Source organism: Ciconia boyciana, chromosome 1 (genome assembly GCF_034638445.1).
Source record: "Ciconia boyciana chromosome 1, ASM3463844v1, whole genome shotgun sequence".
Classification (NCBI taxonomy): domain Eukaryota; kingdom Metazoa; phylum Chordata; class Aves; order Ciconiiformes; family Ciconiidae; genus Ciconia; species Ciconia boyciana.
Window position 1 is genome coordinate 194,211,315 of NC_132934.1, and position 21,195 is coordinate 194,232,509.

Sequence of the window (21,195 nt, forward strand, 5' to 3'; positions counted from 1 at the left end):
CTCAAACGGAGTATACTGACTGTATCTGAATTATAAAACCCCATGACATTATAATTACATTTTTTGTGATATCCATGAGAGGCATTTGCCAATGCTGTGCCATATAAGGAAAGCTTGGAATCCATTTTTTTTAAGCCAACTGTTTCGTATTTTGCTATGTGACTGTGTAAAGAATGACAGACTGTATTACCATGATAAACCTTGTGTAAATAGAGAAAAAAAAGAAGTGAACTATACTTTTTAATGCACCAAGTTTTCAGTGAAATGTGAGACAGAGGGGAAAGTAATTATCTGTGGAGGAGTTCAGTTCAGTTAATGAAACCAAATGGCTTTTGCCCTGTGCTTATTTGCTATCTTATTGTTCAGAAAGATAAAATTTTCACATCAAATAATTTGATGACTGTACTACAGAGGTCTGGTAGGTTTTGTTGTTTTTTTTCTTCCCTAATAAATGCAGTGCTTTTGTTTATATATGCAGCACAGTCTGCTGTTTATACTCAGGTGGACTTACTTTTCTGCCTAAAAAGTTCTCTTATTAATTTTTCAGTTGTGTAGCAAAACACTATCCTCCTGTGGTGGACTGTTTTGACATAGTAGGATATACTCCATTTTCTTGTGTGAACACTATTTTAATTGTAAGATTGTGGTGACTGAATGCTTGCTTTTTGACCTCCGTCTTATTTTAAATCTCCAAATCAGCATGTATACAACAGTAGGCTAAGAGTGTTCTCAAGCATCAAATTATATCAAAAGGTCATGTGGTCATTAATTTAAAGGATTTGAATTATTCAAATGTTCACACTCTTTGACAAGATGTGCCTTAAGTCATGGAAGGAAGTCACCTGAGGGAGGGAGGCTGGAACTCCGCTGAAGGGGCTTCTCAACTCATTAGGTTGAATAGCAGATGAATACTGCAGTATCATTGCAGCTGGATCCACTGAATGAAGATCAGAGACATCCCCAGAATGCACCATAACTACCACATGGCTTCCATGCTCCAAATCTACAATATGTACCTAGGTTGTACAATGCTATCAGACTACTACCCAGCAGAAGACCTGCCTGAGCCTGTTAACTTCAGAAATTCCTATAAGTCCTTCAGTTCGGATGTTAGTTCTGGTGATTTTAGAGAAGTGAGCAAACAATCCCACTTTCTGCATAACATCTGTGAATTTCTATGAGAAGGTTGTTTAATCACAATTTAGAAAGTGTAGGACAAGGCTGGATTGGAAAACTTGGCAAGGCACTGCTGGGTTCACCTTCTCCTTTGTATACCACAAAGGAGAAAATAACGTGATTCTTACAGAGCAGGTAACAGAATAAACACAAAAAGATGGGCATTCATTTGACTGCATTTAGCCTTCTAAAAGTTATCTATCCCTTTGAAGATAATAAAGTACACCTCATATTTATTGGGAAGAGATGTGAAAGAGAGAAGACAAGCGAGCCCATCCTAAGAAAAATGTCAAAGGCAGGTAGGAGTTACATCCCAGAGGTATCTGCCTCTTTCCAGTAAGACAGAGGGAGCCAAGGTGACTAGTTTAGTTGGCCAAGTAAGGACAGAATAATCTCTTTAGGACTATTTGTGCAACAGTTTTGCCCTCTGATCAAGGAAGGTCTATAGGTGTGAAGCATTTGTATCCTTCTTGATGGACCAGAGAAAATAATTTGCTGATTGGAAACTTTCAAGTGCATGAAGCAACATAATAACGGGTTTATTTTCATACTGAAACAGAAAAGTTTCTGAGTTGACCAGAGTATGCAAGCCACTAGAAAGACCTCTTACTAGTATATGAAGTTTAAGGGAGGAAACCCCAAAGAAATCTTTGTGATTTGGAGGGGGGGGCATGATTTCGTAAGAATACAGTCTCATCAGATGGGATTTACTTCATTTAATGGTAAGGGAGTAATCTGCCATTTGGTCAAAGTGCTGCAGCATGTTACAGAAAAAACATATACTGTAATTTCTAAAAGAATTTTGCTTTTATTCTTCCATGCTTTTCTCTTCTTTGGTGTAAAGGAAGTTACTCGTGCAAAAGTAGAGGTTTTATTTTGTGCCTAAATAGCAGAACATGAGTGATAACAATTGAATGCAAACCAGTGCACCTCGGGAAAGGTGGAGTGAGATCCGGCTAAGAAGCAGAAACAAAAGCGGAAGTCATTTACGGAGTTAGGAAAGATATTCATTTTATTTGAAGGGTGGAATAATTTTGGAGGAAATCTTCAAGACACTGAGCAGTCAATTTATGTGACTACTATTGAAAAAAAGTACCAATAGACAAAACAGGCATTCTGTGCTGTTTGAAAAAGTGATATTTTTGCAGTATGTTTTCTATAGACTAAGCAAGAGTGAGGATTAGGACCTAATAAAGTTGCAGTATGTAGCAAATGAGTTCATGTTACAACAATAAAGTGATATTTGCACAGGGTTTTGAAAATGGAAACACTATAAATTATAATTGATGGATATTGTTATTTATTTAGATATTTTTAGTGCTTGAGGTTAATAGATATTTGTTTGCATTCCATCAGCTAGTACATGCTTTTAAAGACAAATCATAGTTACAGGGCCAGATAGCTCTTACTCAGTAATAAATGAGAAGACAGTAAAAGACATAAATAGCATGCCTATACATTGCTTCCATTTTTCAGAATGCTCCAGTGCAGAAAATTTTCTTCCTTTAGAAAATCTCTAATGTGAAAATATGACTGGACATAGTGCATACCTCCTGAGTGTGTCAGTCCTCTAAAGTACTGAACAGCATCTATTAATTAAATGTTTTTGATTGACTACTCTGAATCATCATCTCCCAAGGGTAAGCTTGATATACTGAGATTAAACTTTTCCTAGTGATTGTCTGAAGAGCAACAAGGAATATCTTGAAAAGATTTTCAAGATTGTGCCCAACCAAATCAAACAAGTTAGGGTAACCTATTGAAGAAACCACACTCAAAAGGCTATTTCAAGTTTTACGAACAGTCTAACGCATGAAACTACTTGGAAATAGCTCAATTCTAGTATGGATAGTCATACTATATGACGATGTCTGTGTATTGTGACAACTTAAGGTTGAGTCATTCGATGGGTAGAAAAACATTCTTTCAGAGGTAGGTACAAAACATTTTTCATAATCTGAAATGCTGGAAAAATTGTTCATTTAATCATTCACTAGCTCATCCTATTGTAAAAATATCATCTCAAGTAAGGCAGATGAGCCTGTAAAGATTTCAGATTATTTTGTTGCAAGAAAAAAATAGAAAGTGTGGAGTGGGGGTTTCACTTTGACATCAACAGTGCATATTTTTCAATAATCAGACTGATGGTCTTTCTTGCATATAAGGTAATAATGAGTAATAATGAGAGCTGTTAGTACAAATATCCATTTGTATGTCCAAAAGGAATTCTCAGTGTTTGAAAAAGAGTATGCAGGGGCATATATCACAGTTTTCTCCTGAAGTCTCCAGATATCAAAAGCCTGTTGTGCTTAATGTGATGAAGGTTTGCCAAAGCAATCCTATGCATCTTCTCACTTGGGGGAGTCCATTTTAAGCATTTTCCAAATCCATGCATTTGAGTCATTCCTCTCTCAAGGCAAAGAAGGCTCCTAATTCCCACCTTTTTCCAGGAAGGGAAAGCAAGGTGCCACACTCCTCATGGTACGAGTCAGTTTCTGATTTTTTTTCCCCTTTCTAGTCAGCTTTTATAATTGATCCTTAAAATAACTAGGCTTCACAGATGTGGTGCCTGTTCTCAGTGGGTGGCCTTTTTATCCCTTTCTAGTCCTGGTGGGGAGCCTATGCAATCACAGCAGGTATTACATAAAATTCTACTTCAAAAGGTGGTAGCAATATGGGGAAACTGTATATAAACATGCACACAATATTTTTGATTTCTGAATTAAAAGAATTTTAATTCCTTACAGGAAATTCTAAAACTTTATGTGATATTAAAATTACTCCTTACTTTATACCTGGTGAGGAGGAGCAAAGATCCTAAAATCATGAAAACAGCTCTGAATGAAATCTCAGGAGTCTATTTCAACATGGCTTAGCTACACCAAAATCATAAGTTATTGACATTTTTCAGACTTACAGCTTAAATAGTAACACTTATGAACATTTATGTTAAGATCACTTTTTTCTCTAAGCGTTTATGTCCAGATTTGTAATCAAATTAGTTTAGGATATTAATTTAAACTTACCTACATTCAGATTTGCCTACAATCTGCATTCCTTTCATAAGTCTATTCATCAGAATGGATTAATAAAAAAAATTCTCTCTTCCTCTTATATAATATTGACTGTACTGTTTGTTGGCCAAAGGTGCCTTTACACAAAGAGAATTGAAATAAAAGTATCACATGGATCCTCTTTGCCACCTTCAATCTACTTCTTAGCACTGAAATTGCCAAAGAGATATAGGTTAGTGTAGCAGCTTCAAAACAGCTGGAGATGAAGTGGAAATAGGAAACATGTTTGTTCATTGGATGTCCTCCTATGAAAAAATGTATCTATCTCCAATGTCAGTGTATACGTATGTTTGCACATACCATGTATGTGTATGTATAAAACTTATTCCCCTAGTCATTGCTGGCTGCAGCTCTGAATTCTCTTACCAACAGAAAGGAGAAATGCTAGTGTCAATAATTTTCTTGGCACTAACAGCTCTTTGGACTGGTAGAGTGACAATTAATGAGTATCCTATATGTAGTCACCTCTGTCAGTCAATTGGAAACCTGGTCTATAAAAGACAGTATTAAAAAATTTTCTTGTGAAACATGTATAGGCTTTCTGGGACCTAAGAAAGACTGTAAATAACATCAGCTGCAGTATGCTGATAGTTATGAATCCATAAAATTTTAAGACAAAACTGTATTTCTAAGTGAATATGATTTCTCAAACTGATAGCTTTTTTTTTTTTAAATGGCTTATTCTACCTTATAAATGTCCTTAATTTCCCAGAGATAGCTATACCAATATTGTATTCTTCCCCATGTAAGAATATCAGGTAAAATACTGTTTTCAACAAAATAAAAACAAGTGACTGCACTAGACTCCGAGTTGGCTATAATATCCTTTATTACCAATGCCTGTAAGCCATCTTCAACACTAGCTGCTGTAAAATGAGCATGCCTTCACTACTGACACAGTCTAAATAGGTAATCTGTGCAACGATCTGCTTGCTTTCCTTAAGACTATTTATTTTCCTTGTTTGACCTAGTTGATGCTGCCATGGTTTTCCTTCCTGTTTCAAGAGGGTCTCTGAGATGTGAAAGAATATGCATGTGATATGAAGTATAACAAAAATATATCTCGTATTTTGCCCTGAAGGTGGCCAGCTCATCCTTGCATGATCATCACAGTGGTGGGATCTGTCATAGGAAAGATGCAAGCAGGAGATGCACTCCTGTAAATAGTATCTCTTTTTTCCCATCAGGATAACAGTGGGAAAAAAAATCTTTGAGTTGGGCTATGTAAGAGACGAGCCCCAAATGGCTGTACTGTGACCCCCAAGAGACATAAAGGACGACATCCCGAGAGACAAAATGGAAGCCACAAGGAGTGGCTCAGTGTCACGTCTCTTGGCTTGACAGGCTGACTCGGAATTAAATGAACTGTACTTGGATTCAAATAGAATCTATAGCCCATATAGATTGTATTCAAGGGGAATTATTCTTGTATCTTCTTACGTTATTGGGACTAACATGTCTTTATAGGTATACTGATTTCTTTAAGTACCTGCAAGTGTTGCTTAGCATTAGCTAAACATTTTAGGGAGAAAATGAGACTTTTTCTTAGATAGTCTCAAAAGGGGGAAATGATAGATTTATGGGATGAATAGTTGTATAGGCTTAACTAACTCACATACTTGCTAATCAGTCAAAGGGGAACATGCAGGCCTTGTTAATCACTAACCTTCAAAGAAGAAACTGCAACAAGGACCAATAAAAGGGGAACATCCTGCCCTAGAAGGCGCCGAAGACTGGGTGAGCACTGAAGAAATATGAAGTCAGAAAATAACCCGCAGTAACTAGGGGAAAGGTAAAGGCGGCAGTGGGAGATCACGACCACCAACTCAATTAAAGACCAAAGAAAGCTACCCCCCCACTTCCTGTGGGCATGTGCAAAATATCAAAGTAGCACTCTAGCTTTAAGTTGAAATGGGAGAGGAGTAGACCAATGGAAAACTGCTTTGTGTGGTTACTTATGCATATGTATAACTAGACTGTATAAACATTGTACCGAACTTTGTGATAGCAGTGTGGAATGACCACCTAGCACCCACCTCTGCGCAGACATGGAATGAAATGCCTCTGCCCTGTGTCTATATTGGCGTCTTGCACACCAAGTAAACGACCTCACGCTTGTGGAATAATGGTTTTGGCGACCCAGATGGGATTGCGCTGACAGCCTTGCCTGGTTCGTCTTGCTGCATCTGACAGGGAGAAGACTCTTTCAGCTCTTGTCCTGCAGTCGGGCCGTAATTGACACAATGGTGCAATGCTATGAAAAAGAGGTGTCCCAATCACTCCTGAGGCTGGAAAGAGAGAAGAATAAATAGGGGCACACACAGGGGCTCGGGGGCTTCTTCTACACTGAACACCCCTGTTGGCAGGACCAACGCTGGATCCAGGACAGGTGATATTTCTACCTAACTCTCTTTCTCTCTTTCCCTCTTTATCTTTCTTTCCCCCTTTGCTCTCAAGATTTGTTAACAAAAGGCCTACCTTATTTTCAGCAAAGCCGCACAGCTCAGGCTGAAATAATTGTGTGATAACCAATAGCTATAGAATATTGTTCATATAGAAGTTTCTTATTCTTAGTAAAGTTGATGATTGTTTATGGACCTTGAGTGTTGTTTCACCTTAATCCGCACTGAAGGAATTTGCAAATCTGAGTCTCTCCCAAGTGGGGTTGAGAGGGATCTGGCAGGCAGACACTGACTGCTGTGTGGCTACCCTTATCATCCCCATAACCCTTAGACATACATCATTGACCAAGTCTGAGACTAAGACTGGATCCAGCCACACCTAGACTCCTCTCTGAGAAGGAGTTTTGAAAGCAAGGGGATCTTTTCTGAACCTCGTGACTCAACGGGAGGGCCACCTCTTCTCCCTTAGCCACACGCCAGACTCACATCCTTAACGTGACGTATTTGGTGCCACGATTTTACTTCCCTCTCCCCACGGGTGGGATGTGACAGGCTGACATCAAGACTAGATGTTTGACCTTGATCGTGTGTCCACTAGCACAGACACCCAAGTATGCTCTTGTCAGCCAGTGTTTGTTAGGAGTCAGGTTTCCATAGTGCACACCAGTAGCCACCTCTATTTTAGACTTGATGGCTGCATTCCCCAGTGTATTATGTTACAGTTGTAACAGTTGAACCCAGAGGACACAAAGTTATATACCTGAGATTGCTCACATACTCTTCATGTTGGTATCTATGCTCTGCACAAATATTTTACATATTTACAATTCTGTATGACAGTGTCCCTCTATTACTTCAGCATTCCACATCCTTCTAAATAACCATTTTCTTTACTCCTTTTCCAAATTTTTTTTCTACTCCTGTCCCTCAGAAATAGGGAAAATGTCATTGCAGGGAAAGGTGAAAATTTGCCAAAAAGTTGGATATTGAATCTTAAACAAATCACATCAAGTTAGGACCCAGTCTACATTTCTGTGACAAGGGCTCTGCATCCCATAGCTTGAATTCAAGGCAGCTCTGCAGCTAGCATCTAAAGTTGGATTTCCCTGTTGTTAACATATGAAAGGTACCTGTCATACCACTTTGTGCCTAGCACAACCTGACTACTGTCTTTAAAATAATCTAACTCACTCAATGTTTGAAACAGGAAAAATTTGTTTGTCCCTCTTTGCTGTGAGGTAAGAGGAGAATTTTTATTCGTGCCTTTATTCATCCTATTTATTCATCAGGTATTTCATACCTGAGCAGAAGACTCTAAATTATGTTACTAAAAACTCGGAGTACACAGATAATTGTACAGATAAAAAAATAACATCTCAAAACCCAGTTAAAACCCAGTTTCTGCTGGAGGGCGACACGTTCATAAAATTCTGCCAGATCTGATGTTAATTATACAGCGGAATGGTTGACCCAATATTTGAACAAAAACTTAGAGGTGGTATGCAGACTGACCATCCACATGGTTACAGGTGGGCTGAGCAGCTTTTCAAGGTGGGTTAGTCCTTTGTGTATGGTGGTGGCTGAAGTGTGTCTTTACATCATAATGCTGTGCTTTGGGCTTGTGGTGAATGTATCTGTTTCAGAAAAATACTGAAATCTCTTGTCAGCATTGGTGTCATTGACAGCCTCTGTCATTCCCCCTGGGAAGCTCAGAGAAGAAAGCATTACTGCTAAGTCTGGAAGCATGGTCTTGATGAGTGACTGTGGCAGTTCTTGCACCTACATTCTGGAGGCACATCATAAGTAGAAACTGAGGCAGGTAGAAACACTAATGGTACAGCACAGCGTTGCTTGTCTTGACAAACCACTGGCTCCAGCCTTCAGGCAGCAGGACAGGATGCTGCATATCTGCCGCCTCTCTGCATCGTTCCAGTGCTATTCCCCAGCAGGTCTAAGGGGATGTGCTGTTGTGACAGATCTGCCTAGGACAGTCTGTTGAGTAGGTATTCAAATCCCCTGATGATTTGCTATGTGCATCATGCTCTCTTTTGAATTTAATAAACCACTACCAGTCTAGTTTCTTTTTTCATGGTTTTTGATATCTTTCAGACTTAATTTTCAATAAAATAATTATTTTTGTTTAGAGAGGAGAGGGATGATAAAACAATGTTGGCCTGGCTAAGGGGGAACACTGACTGTTTTATTTTGAGGGAAAGACACTCAAGTTATAATGTAGTTCCAGTTTACTTACTTTTAAATCACAGTCTCCAGTTGCTTATTCTGTTTCTGCTGGTGATAGTGATAACATTCCTAAGACAACTTCTTATTGGGAGTGCCAGTAAACAGCAATTCATGGATCAAACCACAGCTTTACTGCTGACTGGCATGACATAACTGTGAGAAGCAAAGGTATGAATTTAGAAAGAAAACCAGCTGGTTTTCAAATACTTCAACTGAACACCTTTGTTTTAGAGGAATTGGCCCATGCTGCAAGTAAGAATAATGTATCAAAACAGATTATTTTTATAGATTTTATTAAAAGGACAACCTAATCTAGAATTAAATGTATACATCACTGATTAAAGCTACTATTACTGTCTGAGATTCATTAACAATGGACAAATGCAGGGATTAAATCAAGGTAATAATTGAAATTGAATCAATAAATCAATGGTATCAAATTATCAAGTCACTAAATTAATACAACTACTTAAATTTAATCATGAGGTTGGCAGAAGAAAGAGGCACGTTTTTTCTTTAGTTCTGCCTTAGTAGCTGAAGGAGAAGTTGTTTCCTTTCGTTTGAGTCTTAACTAGTGCTCCAGCTTGAAAACGAGCACTGATCAGTTGGTGAATTTTTATGAAGGAAAATTAACCAAGACAGGCAGTACAATTGTTTTTGCCAGTTTTACAGAAGTACAGAGACTAAAGTGACTCTTTTACCACTCACCATTTCTAGTTAGAGCTCATAGCTGCTAAAGTAGTCATTTTACTTCTTCTGCTCTATTTCCTCCATACATAGAAAATTTAGGAAACTTAAAATTCAGTGAATGCTTCTGAATGCAATAGCTGCTTGTTTTTTTGGTTTTTTTTTGAGAAGACAGTCAGTAATGATAGATTTCACAGTCTGAGCTTTTAGGATTCTGTAGGTACTCTTTTCTGTCCATACATTTGCACTGGCACGTAAAAGCCCTGTCCACACACAAAGGGAGCAAAATGACACCTCCCCCAAAATAAAGCAAGCAACTTCTGGATTTTCCTGGTATACCTGCTTTATGTGATTATTTATTACAACCTATCTTCCATGCAGTGATGGACTAAATATAGCAAATTACTGTGTCTTTAACCCCTTCTTCCATCGGACATCTTGCCAAGATAAGAAAGGAGTACCTCTCTACTACATGGTCTTAATCTTTATAGAAATCATGTTCCACTTTATCTGAGGTATTTTCTATGTGGCTTTGGGACTAAGTGGATGGTTCATTTTAGATATGATCTGGCCCGAGTCCCGCACAGGGAGCAATCTTTGGGCTTTACGTCAATTTGTTAAGTTCCACTCAAGAATTACCACTAACGTACAAAATCCATTATCAGAACATCGTAATAAGATGTATGAGACCTGTACTAGAAAAACTGATACCAACCTTCTATCTGGTCTATGAATCATGGTCCTGTTCTTGGCAGCTGTAGGAATTACTGGTAATTTGTCAACATCTAGTTATATATGATTCAATGACCTAGTTACTCCCTTGCATCAGGCAATAAAATCATGGAAGTTGTTATGTAGCTTCATTCAAGACAAAAATGTATGGATCGCTCTGATCACTTTTAGCCTAGCCGTGCACAGCTATGTTTGTATCTCTGTATGGTGGTCTTCCATTTACTGTAGAGCAAACTTTTCCTGAGCTGTGTTCAAATATGGACTTCTCTGCCTGACATAGCAATACAACTCTGTCAAGCTACTGCCAGCTCTCCAGTCCTAAGGTGAACTATATAATAGAGTTTTCTATTGTAAGGATGTAAATCAGTGGCAGATGTGAAAAGCCTATGAGTAAAACATAACAATACAATGATAAAACTTTATAGTAGCATGCGGGTTTCCTCAGTTTTCTACTGTCAGTTCAGGTCTCCATGGCTTAATAGCTGCGTAAACCTGGCAAACAAGAAAGAGCCATTGATTTGAACAAATTCAGGCATGCAGTAGAATTGTATCTCTGCAGGGTACTCAGGGTACTCATTCTTTTTTTGTTGTCTCTGAATCACCATGATGTGCACAGAATAAGATTGGCCTCTCACAATGCCCACCTGAACTGACAAAATTCTGCACATTGCACAGTATGAAAAAGTGGTGCGAGGCAGGGCATGCAGATGGGGATGGGCAGCAGGCTGAGGAATGATGTGTAGTTACTCCGTTTATGTTTCCAGAAACTTGTGTCCTCTCCTGCCTGTACGCACTGGGCATGGCCCACTGCCCAAGACCATTTAATTACATGGGCTAGGATATGAACTGCCAACTGCCATGTTTGGCACATGAAAACAGCAATTTTGAGCTTACTGCAAAAGAACTGAAACGGTATGTGGGTTTTTTCAGAGATAATATAGAAAGCCTGGGCTAAAATGCAGCTGACATTCTCTGCATACTGTGCAAATATAGAACCAGATTTTCAAACATTTAGTACTGATAGCTATGGAAAAAATGTTCTAGACATGTCTTTCAGCACAAAGGGAAAGTGCTGAAGAAAAAAGACCATATAAGCATGTAAGTATTTTCATCCTCATAGGAAACCATTCTCATCATTACAGAATTAGCAACTGCAGTTTTCCAGGAACTCTTGCGGAAATTTCTTTTGAAGACTGCAAACAATAGTGTTTAATAAATGGATTTACTGTGTTAGGATGCATCTCGTCCCTGGGTTCCCTTGGTGTAGTGGCTCCGATACTTGTGCTGTGAATGGTTCTGGTTAGGCCTGGGAAATCACCAAGGAATGAAAGTAAGGGGTCTACCCAAGAACACAGTGGCTTACTCTGACACTTATGCATAGACACACACAGATGGCCAAATACAAATACACAGACACTTTAAAAAATGAAAGTGTTTATTTTTTTCATCACATAAAAGTGTGTGGAAGTGTCAATTAGAGAAAAAAATGAAACGCTTAACATTTTTCTTTGGGAAAGTCAAGCCAAAACCAGTCACGTAAGTCTAAATATACCAAACTGTGCTCTACTGTCTGGAGTTACTGATCATTAATGAAGTACCTTCAATTTTATTGAATTATCTTTGAGAAATTACTTCAACAACTCCCAAATTTCTGTGGTTTACTCATAGAAAACAATTGTCAATACATATTGGCAGGTAGGCATCTTACACTAAGCTGACTTATGCTAATGAGCTTTCAAACATTTTTGGCAGAACAGAAGGAGCATGACCAAATAAACATCATATATAAGTTTTATGATATGGTTGCATCTTAACTGCAGTGTGGGTCCTCCTCCCTTAGTGATGCAGAGCAAGAGACATTTTAAAGGGCACTGCAGCTTCTTCTCTTCCCATTCAATGGGTTTCCTTCCCAGGCTGCCAATGTTTCATTTGTTTTTCTTTAAATGGATGAAGCTGCTGAGTATTTTATCTCTTTGCTTCAACATGGTGTATTGACTTTTTATGCTGTCATTTTGAACACTAAATGAAATGCACTGTATTTGCCAAATTTCTAATGGTGGCTTTCCTTTCATGGGGAAATGATATATGTTTAAATCGTTCTGTTGGTGCTTAGAGAGTATAGTGAGTTTGACTAAAAGTTCAAAACCAAGCCACAAAACAGGCTATAATTCAATCTGAAAAAACTACTTCTCAATTTTGGATTTGGGTAGGAATTGTGGAATTCAGGCCTTTTCCCTTCATACCAACAAAGCTGTAATGGTTTGTTTCCACTTAGGATATAATGGTTCATTTCTGACTTGTATTTGCATTTGCTAGAGTCGATTTTTGAAACACTTCATCCTATGTGTACTTGTTTTGTTTTCATAAAGTGCTTCCAGTGAGGACATACTTTACAAAAACCAGCTTTTAATGTCTACAATTACTTCAATCAGTGCTCAAAGAATTTGTTTTAAAGCAAAATAAACTTGAAATAAAATGGAAAAAATAAATTCAAATTTAGAAATTAGGACACAGAAAAGAGCAAGTGATTAAATTCTAGATTAAGTAGAAAGATACCCAAGTGAAAAAGAATACTTTAAATTACTTTCATCACTAAAAGGCTCAGTGAGGAAGTTATTCATGATTTTGGTTAAATACATATCCCATTTTTCACTGGTCTGGGGTTCTGTAATGCACATGTGGGTATGCAGACTGGAAGAACCCTGCTGATATTTTACAAGAAAGAATAGCTGGGTCTTCACTGCCACAGGGCAGACCCAAGCCCAAATTAATTAATATTAATTAAGTAGTTATTAATCATAGTACTGGCTATAGTGTAGTTATTATTAGTGGTAACTTAATTATGTTAGTAGTAGGAGGCTATACAGTTGGCATTCTTGGAGGAAACCTTGCAGTGAGGATGTCAGGTGGAACAAATGATTTGGGTCCTTTCTCGAAGGGACGCCAGGACCTTTTCTAGGAGTGCTTTCATGTGCCAAACCACAAGGGCAGGTGGAGTTTGAAGGCAGCCTGAACTTGGACTGGATTTAAGCTATTTAAAAGAACAGTTTGGACACTTGATCCTGGATTTTGAAGGGAGTATGGAAGAAGTACAATGTGAATGTTGCTGAGGTAAAGTTCCTGCCCACATCTCCTCCAGCAATACAGTGGAACAGTCCAGTCAGGCTTTCAGAGGATTTGGGTGCTATGACAAAATCCAGTCCTTATATTAAATTACAGGGATTTTTGAGCTGTGTCATAGCTCTGTGTGTTCATGTTTCTTTTGAATTTCTATTTCTGTCAAAAGCACATACCTTTTGCTATTTTGGACTTGTTGCTTTTGTTCATTTGTGTCTATAACCTACAGTCTGAGTCAAAGGGATAAACCCTTGGAAGAATATATTCTCCCCCATCTATAATGCAAATCCTTAAAATGCCACAAAATGATCCTCTGTAGGATGCATAGATGCATGCCCATCTATGAAATTACTGTTGCTTTTATCTAAGAATCTCAGCTAATTCTAACAAAGTTCTCAAAATTGTTTGCCTAAGCAAAGCACTGCTACCCATAACAGACTTGCTGAGATCACTCATCAAATGCTGATTCCCTACAAAATACTTTGTATTTTAAATTACACTAAAGTGATGGACACAGTTGTAAATTCCATAAATTACTAAAAATTATTAAAATTATTAAAATTATAAAAACTATTAAAAATACTGAAAAAAGAAACCCTGTGTTCTCAGGCTGCTGTTCCCGCTTGAAGAATCACATCATTAAAAATTAACAGTTTGAGCTGCATGTCTTGGCACATCCCTACTTGTTCATCTACAATGTAATGAAGTTGTTTACTGTGAAGAAGAAAAGAAAAATATTGCATGCAGGAAGATCAGTAGTGCAGGCATGGGAGTTCTAACCATTATCTTCTTTCTTCAGCAAATCTTCATAGGAGGGGTTCCAGTGATACTGTAAAAGAAGACAGAGATTAAACCAAACCAAATGTGTTCATAGAAGCAAAATTAGAAGTGTCTGTAGCATGCAATTACTGGGTACCTCAGAGACCCATATGTCTGCCAGTTCTTTTGGGATTAAAAAATTAAGAGAAAAATGAAACCATTTGAAGACATTCTCACTGGAAGTATTTAAAAGACGTTTGGATCAGGTGCTTAGGGACATGGTATAGTGGTGGTCTTGGTAGTGTTAGGTTTATGGTTGAACTCGATGATCTTAAAGGGCTTTTCCAGCCCATATGATTCTGTGATTCTGTGATTCACTGGATGACTTGCACCATGTCTGGTGCATGTTTTATCATCAGCAGTGTAGTTGAGGAATCCCTATTTCCCTGATAAAAGGAGCAACACTGAATGATTCAGTTAAAAATTTTGGGGGTGGTGTTGCTAAATCATCTGTGAGAAGTCAACCCTGACAGAAGCATGTTCAGCCTCATCATAGAACTTAAGGACTTTGCCTATATGAAAGTAAAAGTCCAATTGGCTGATGCTGAAAATGCAAACATTTTCATACTAAAGTTGCAGCAGGTTTGATGCATTTGTTTTGTTCCTCGACTGGATTTCTAATAACAGTGGGAAGGATATTTCTTGGAAATGGTTCTCGTAGACATGGATCTGATTGTAAAGTGTAGGAGTGGGACATCTTTGCCTGTGAACCTTGTATAAGGATTACCTTATACAACAGTGCAACAGTGGCACTTCTGTTCCTTTACCCTTCAGGGGTATTAATCAGTCATGCTTTTAGAACAACATGAGGGGCAGTAGTTGTCAGTTGATCCCAAGGCACATATAAAATGAATACAAGGATTTGGATAATCCTTTTTGCACAAGTTCACAGTCTTGAATGCAGTTTCCCATAGAGTTTCTGGCTATAAGAATCTAACTAAATTATCTGTAATTCTACAGGAAAGAGGTTGTATCTACATTTTGCATCCAAAGCTCAAGCACCAATATATCAATGAAAAGCTGTGATCAGGGTAAGCAACATATGTAACATACAAAAAACCATTCCTAGAACCTTGCCTGTGATTCAAGATTCAACCAACCACGGGATGCTCAGTTTGTTCTGGGTATTAATGAAATGCAGTGCACTCTTCCTCTTTCATAGAAGTTCTTGTACCTAAATTAGAGAATACGTTGACAAGAAAGTGTGTTTTCACAATAAACAAGGAGGATGAATCAGCCTTAGCTTGAGCATCTAAAAATTAGAAAATCTGCACAATTTAGGCTCCTTTTATTATCAGTGGAGAGAAAAAAATTATGTTGACCTGTGATCAGAGTCCAATAAAGGGCACATTAATCCTTATTTGATAGTGCCTATTTTCCTCTCTTGATCATAAAGTATCCTATTGGGATTAGGTCAGGCTTGACAGCTCACTTTCAGACATCTTAAGTTAGGCAATATGGCTCCCACTCAACAGGTCCTCTCCTACATGCTTTGTAGAGTATGGTTACTGGAAGAAAAACATTATTTTATGCTTTAATCACACTGCCAGCCATCTCTTGTATGGGTATCTAATTTTACTCTTTTTGATGCTTTTCCTTCCTTAATTATATTTTAAGTTGTATTATAGATTAATATTTTAAACTGATTTAAGGTCTTATATATTAGTCATTTACTACTTTACTGCAAAATGAAGTTTACATGCATTCTCTATAAACATTAAACACAAATCAATGAAATAGTAAGAGCAGCCCTATATTATGACTTTACTCTCTGAAAAATCATGAAAAGTACATATTTTATAAAAATTGTATATTATGAAGACTTTCTTTGAATTTCCCATTACCACTATTAATGATAACCTGAGTGTATCATCTTAAAAGTGTCTATCTGGCTTGTGTGCTAGAGAAATATGCTGTAATATTCTTCTGATCAACTGCCAAATCCATCAAAAGTAGTAATATTTCCAATATTTTGCTTGCTGTTCTCTGTGTCTATAAGAAATGGGCATATGTCATGTTCTTAGTCATCTGTGTAGCCGTAGAAATAATACAGCATCAATCAGTCTTGGAAATTGAGTTAAAGTTGGCAATTTTATTTTTCTGCACAGTCATTAAATATTTAATGTTTCCTCTTGTCCTTCAGGGAATATATTTAAGAAAAATTACTTCCCCTCTAAATGGCCTCACTTTTACCAAGTGCCCCAAGTAAGCCTTTCCTATGATAGATTATGCTTGGTTCCACACAGCTACTACCTGCTGTTTGGCGACCGTAATCAGGCTCGTCCAGATGTTTTTGCCTCCTTGCCTGCTAGATAAGGACTCTTTGTGAGACATTTTAAAAGAGCCCATTTGCAGCCAAGGTCTTAGGTGTGTGTCGAAATGCTGAGAGTGGTATATATTATTTAAAAGAAATATTTAAATTGAAGGATGTGCAGTTATTTCCTCAAATTGTTTTAGGTGCAAGGGAAAACAAGGATTTGAAAATGAATGAGAAAAACAGAAAAAATACCTTTAGCATTATGAAGTGTTTTCCACCTATTAGGATACATAAGCAATTTACATTACAACATGTATTTAAGCTAGAGGACAGATAATGACTGTCCTTCAAAATATTCTTACTATATGCATTTTGTAATTCATTTATAGGCCTGATTTTGAGTGAGATTAATCTATTTTTACTAAACACTAGTATTCTGAAACAGTGAGTAATGAAAAAAATATTTGGTGACATTTCAAACACTTGTGAATATAATTTAATTTATTATTATTATTATCTAGTTTAATTAACTTTTCTGTGACTGGAGAAGCAAATTTGTGCTGTGTTCATATGAAAGCTCACATAAAAAATCTGTTGTCAAGGTAAACTTAATTACAAATCAGAAAATGTTTTGGGACTGTTCCTTCAGGTAAAAAATATATCATCCAATAACCTGAATGAGATATTACAGAGAAATATGAAGATAGAATATTAAAACTCAAATTCTTAGAATTATAGTCCTAGTCTCCAAATATTCCATGAGAGAAATTTCTTTTCATAAAAATTAAAACAATTATAAATGGTAATGGCAACCCATTCGGCTTGTGGAAACTTGTAGGTGTCCTTTCAGCAAACGGTGGTGAGCTCCGACTCAGCCACCTGTTCAAAGTGTGATCTGGAGAAGAGTGGATTGGTGCCCGAGAACATACTTCACACCATCTATCAAGATGAAAGTGGTATTGAAAAATTTGTCTCAGTAGAAAACTCGTCACAGGGAGGCCTTCTTCTGAATTAGGTATCTATACTAGACAAAAAAATGGAGGGAAACTGCTCCTCTTCACACCTTTTGTCTTAGTCATGGTTCAACACTGTGACAAGAATGAGATATGGAGGGCTCCAGAGTCTTCTCTCTGTCCTGTGAAGGCCTTACTGCCAGGTTAGGGGCTGTAATACAAGACCCAAAGCAATTTAGGCATAGGGAATTTAGGGTCCATGGCATTAGAAAGCAACTCAGTGAAGGTTCAAGCAGTTCAGGGGTCCCAGGAGTATCAGATCTGCAGATAACTTGCCCTGTTAGGCTGCAATCTCAAGATAGGTAGGGCTGCTGCCTTGCCAAAATTGCTATTTCCACATATTTATTCTACGGAGAGAACAAAGAACTCTTCCCAGATGACCACCAGACAACAGGGACAGAACCACTAATGCACACACAAATGAAAAAGAGAAAGGATAAGAAAAGGTTTCATGTGGGTTTTTTTCAGAGCACTCGCTGCCTTTGAAAATTCCTCACTAAATATGTTCTCTCTAAAAGGTGTTTTTGTACCAAAATAGAATGCATTATCCAGTCAGTCTCCATGGTAACTTTGTTTCTTATTAAATGGAAGAGGAAAAAAGCCTAATTAACTCATATGACCTTTTATTTGTTAAAGTGTTCTGCTATACCTTTAGTGACTGTTTGCTGTATATTGAAAGATGCCATTTCCCTTCGGCTGTTTTTTCTTTTTTAAGAATTACAGGTTTTTCATATTAAATTTAGATCATCATGTGCAAACAGAAAATGGTATATCAAGGGGGAGAATGATGCCTCTCTGCCTCTTGAAGCTTCTCTTAACTTTCAGATGTAAAGTTACTTTACCTTGCTGCTGCAGGAATACTCATTATGCTCTTCATTCTCTTCATAAAATCCTAAATGATAGTCTTCCAACAATTATGTCTGGTGCTAGTCAAGTGCGATCCCTTAGACAATTAGTTTAACCCCTTTACCCAGGGAAATAAACCAAAATAAATAGCTTTATCCAAGTCTTTCAAAAGCATACTAGAGCAAAAACAATGAAAAGGAAAGATAAAATAACGTAAGGAATTTTCTGAAGGAAAAAGGGCAAGCAAATCCATGGGTCTGGTTGTAATTCACACTGCGGCCTCTTTACTTTTGTAATACTCTTAAGAAAGTTATCCACTGTATTTGTGCTGGGACATACTATGGATGCAGAATACTGGATTCAATATTTTAAAAAATCCAAATCTTCAAAGATTTTCTATTTCTATAGATTTTAGTATATAATTGAAAGAAAAAAATATCATTTGAGACTTGAACCTTGAGTTTAATTTTTTTTAATTTTCCATAGATAGACTGAAAGTTTATAAGCCTGTGCCCAGACCTTCCTGACAATCAAGGGAGAAGTGTTTAAAAGTCCCAAACTGCGGCAAGTAGTGTCTGGGGTGGGCAATCTTGACACAGTGAAAAGGTTTTACAGAAGGGCTTCAGCAATATAGCTCCTATATGGCCCTTGGCAATGCTTAGCCCGGTCTTGACTGGGGAAAGCATCATTATCAGTGAGGAGGAGGGGAAGGAAGAGGAAGACCTCCAGGCTTTCAAACTAAGGGTACCCCAAGGGAGTTACTCAAACTACAGACATATATGTGAATGCTTCCTCTTGCCACAGGCATCCAGGAAACTACTTGCTATTTGCTAGAGATGTATTACTAAACCAGCAAGGACCAACAGCAGGCAGCAGAATGATGTTCATCCAGGGCATGATGCTAAACCTCACCCTGTTGGGATGCAAACCTGGCAGGTAGTTGCAGAAGAGTGCTTGTGCATCACCTGGAGTAGGGCTGCCATGGTTCCTCTGTCCTCACCACAATCCAAGTCACACCTCCTCTGTGCACCTGGGAGGCATTACACCACTGCTGCCATGTAACCGACACGAGAAGAAACTCTGTTTCTCAGAGAATAGTGTGTTCCTGTTCCTTGTATTTCTTTAAATGCCAAAGCTGGTATTTAATCTGTGTATTTAGTCTGAAGGGGCACTGAGGGATTCCTGGTGACTCTAGTAAATAAAGATATTTGAAATGTCACTGCTCTGTGACAGCACTTGGCCTAATTGAAGCTGGTTCAAGTAAACGGGTCTAGGAAAAAAGCGTTTTAGAGCCACTGATTCTAAGTAATGTACAATGTTCTCAATACAAATGTAAGCCTCTCCTTATGTATTACAGGAGAGGGTTTTTTATTAGGTATGCTGGCTCCAGAAGGCAGCTATTCTTTATATATACGTGCTTTGTACATTCATTTATGCTTCCAAATGGCATAGTGCTCTTAGATGTGGATTGTTTTTTAGGGTTTGCCCTTTTCATTGGCCTGTTTATCTGCAGCCTTAGAGTTTATTTGCAATGAATAGAAACAATGGTTTTCACAGTTAATATGTGTTGGTTCTCTTGATACAATGTCATCTGGGATTAGGTAGACCGTGCCCCAAGTACCATATGTTAGGCACCATCCTTGGAAAAAGGGCCAGTCCAATAGGGTAACGCAAGCTGGTAGCTTTTCACAGAAAAGAGAGCATTCCCAAGCCATACGTTGGGAAGGAAATAGAGTGAGAATATAAAGTATGGCACTGGGACCTGGCCACTTGGCAGAAGGAGCCAGGGAGGAGTGGAAAATGTTTAGAAAATGGTTAGAATATGTATGTGGTTAAAGGTAAATCTTGGGATATGTAGGTAGAAGGAGAAGCTGCCTGAGTTACTTTGCAGTGGGTTCTGGTCAGAGTCCAAGACAGCAAAAATACATGTATTTTCAAATAACAAATGTTTGACTGATGAGGTGGGGCTGAGAAATTTGCCATGGTTCAGTCAGGCTGTTATGGCATTCTTGTGGCAACAGAGAAATGATGGGAAAAGGAGAAAAACATAGAGGAAGTTCCTTTGTAGTCTGGAGAGGAGAGTTAGTAAGGATAGAAGAGGCCTTTAGAAGAGGCTAGGCAAGGGCTGGCTGCTGCAGGTATTAAAGGCTATGATGGTATGTAAATGTGAATGATGTGAACATGGGCTAAGACTACAGAATTGAAAGCATCTGCTCCAGGGTACAATGCTTAGCCTCTGGGGTATGGCGGCTGTATTGTCACAGGGCAACGTGACAATAGTCCCCTCTACATTAAACAGACAACTTCCACCCTGCAAAGGTTTAGCCTTCTTGGTCCTCCTATCATGCTCTGTGGTCATACAGAATAATTATTTTTTTGTGAATTTTTTAGTTTCAAGTGTCTGTAATAATTTCAGGGCTGCATTTCAGGCTATCATACATAGCTGCTGATTCGTATCACAAAACCGAGGTTGTGTTGCACACCCTGGAGGATGACATGACAACAGGAAAACAGGTGTGTGGAAGTTTTTGGAGGTGCACAAGAGAGATGGTTTTGGAAAGGTACTCAGAATGATAGGAGACAAATTTGGTGCATTCTTGCCATTGCTGCTTTTTGATAGCCATCATTCACCAGAACCATGCTGTCATGGTTTAACCCCAGCCAGCAACTAAGGACGCACAGCTGCTCGCTCACTCCCTCCTGGTGGGATGGAGGAGAGAATCAGAAGACTGAAAGTGAGAAAACTTGTGGGTTGAGATAAAGACAGTTTAACGAGTAAAGCAAAAGCCACGCACACAAGCAAAGCAAAACAAGGAATTCATTCACTACTG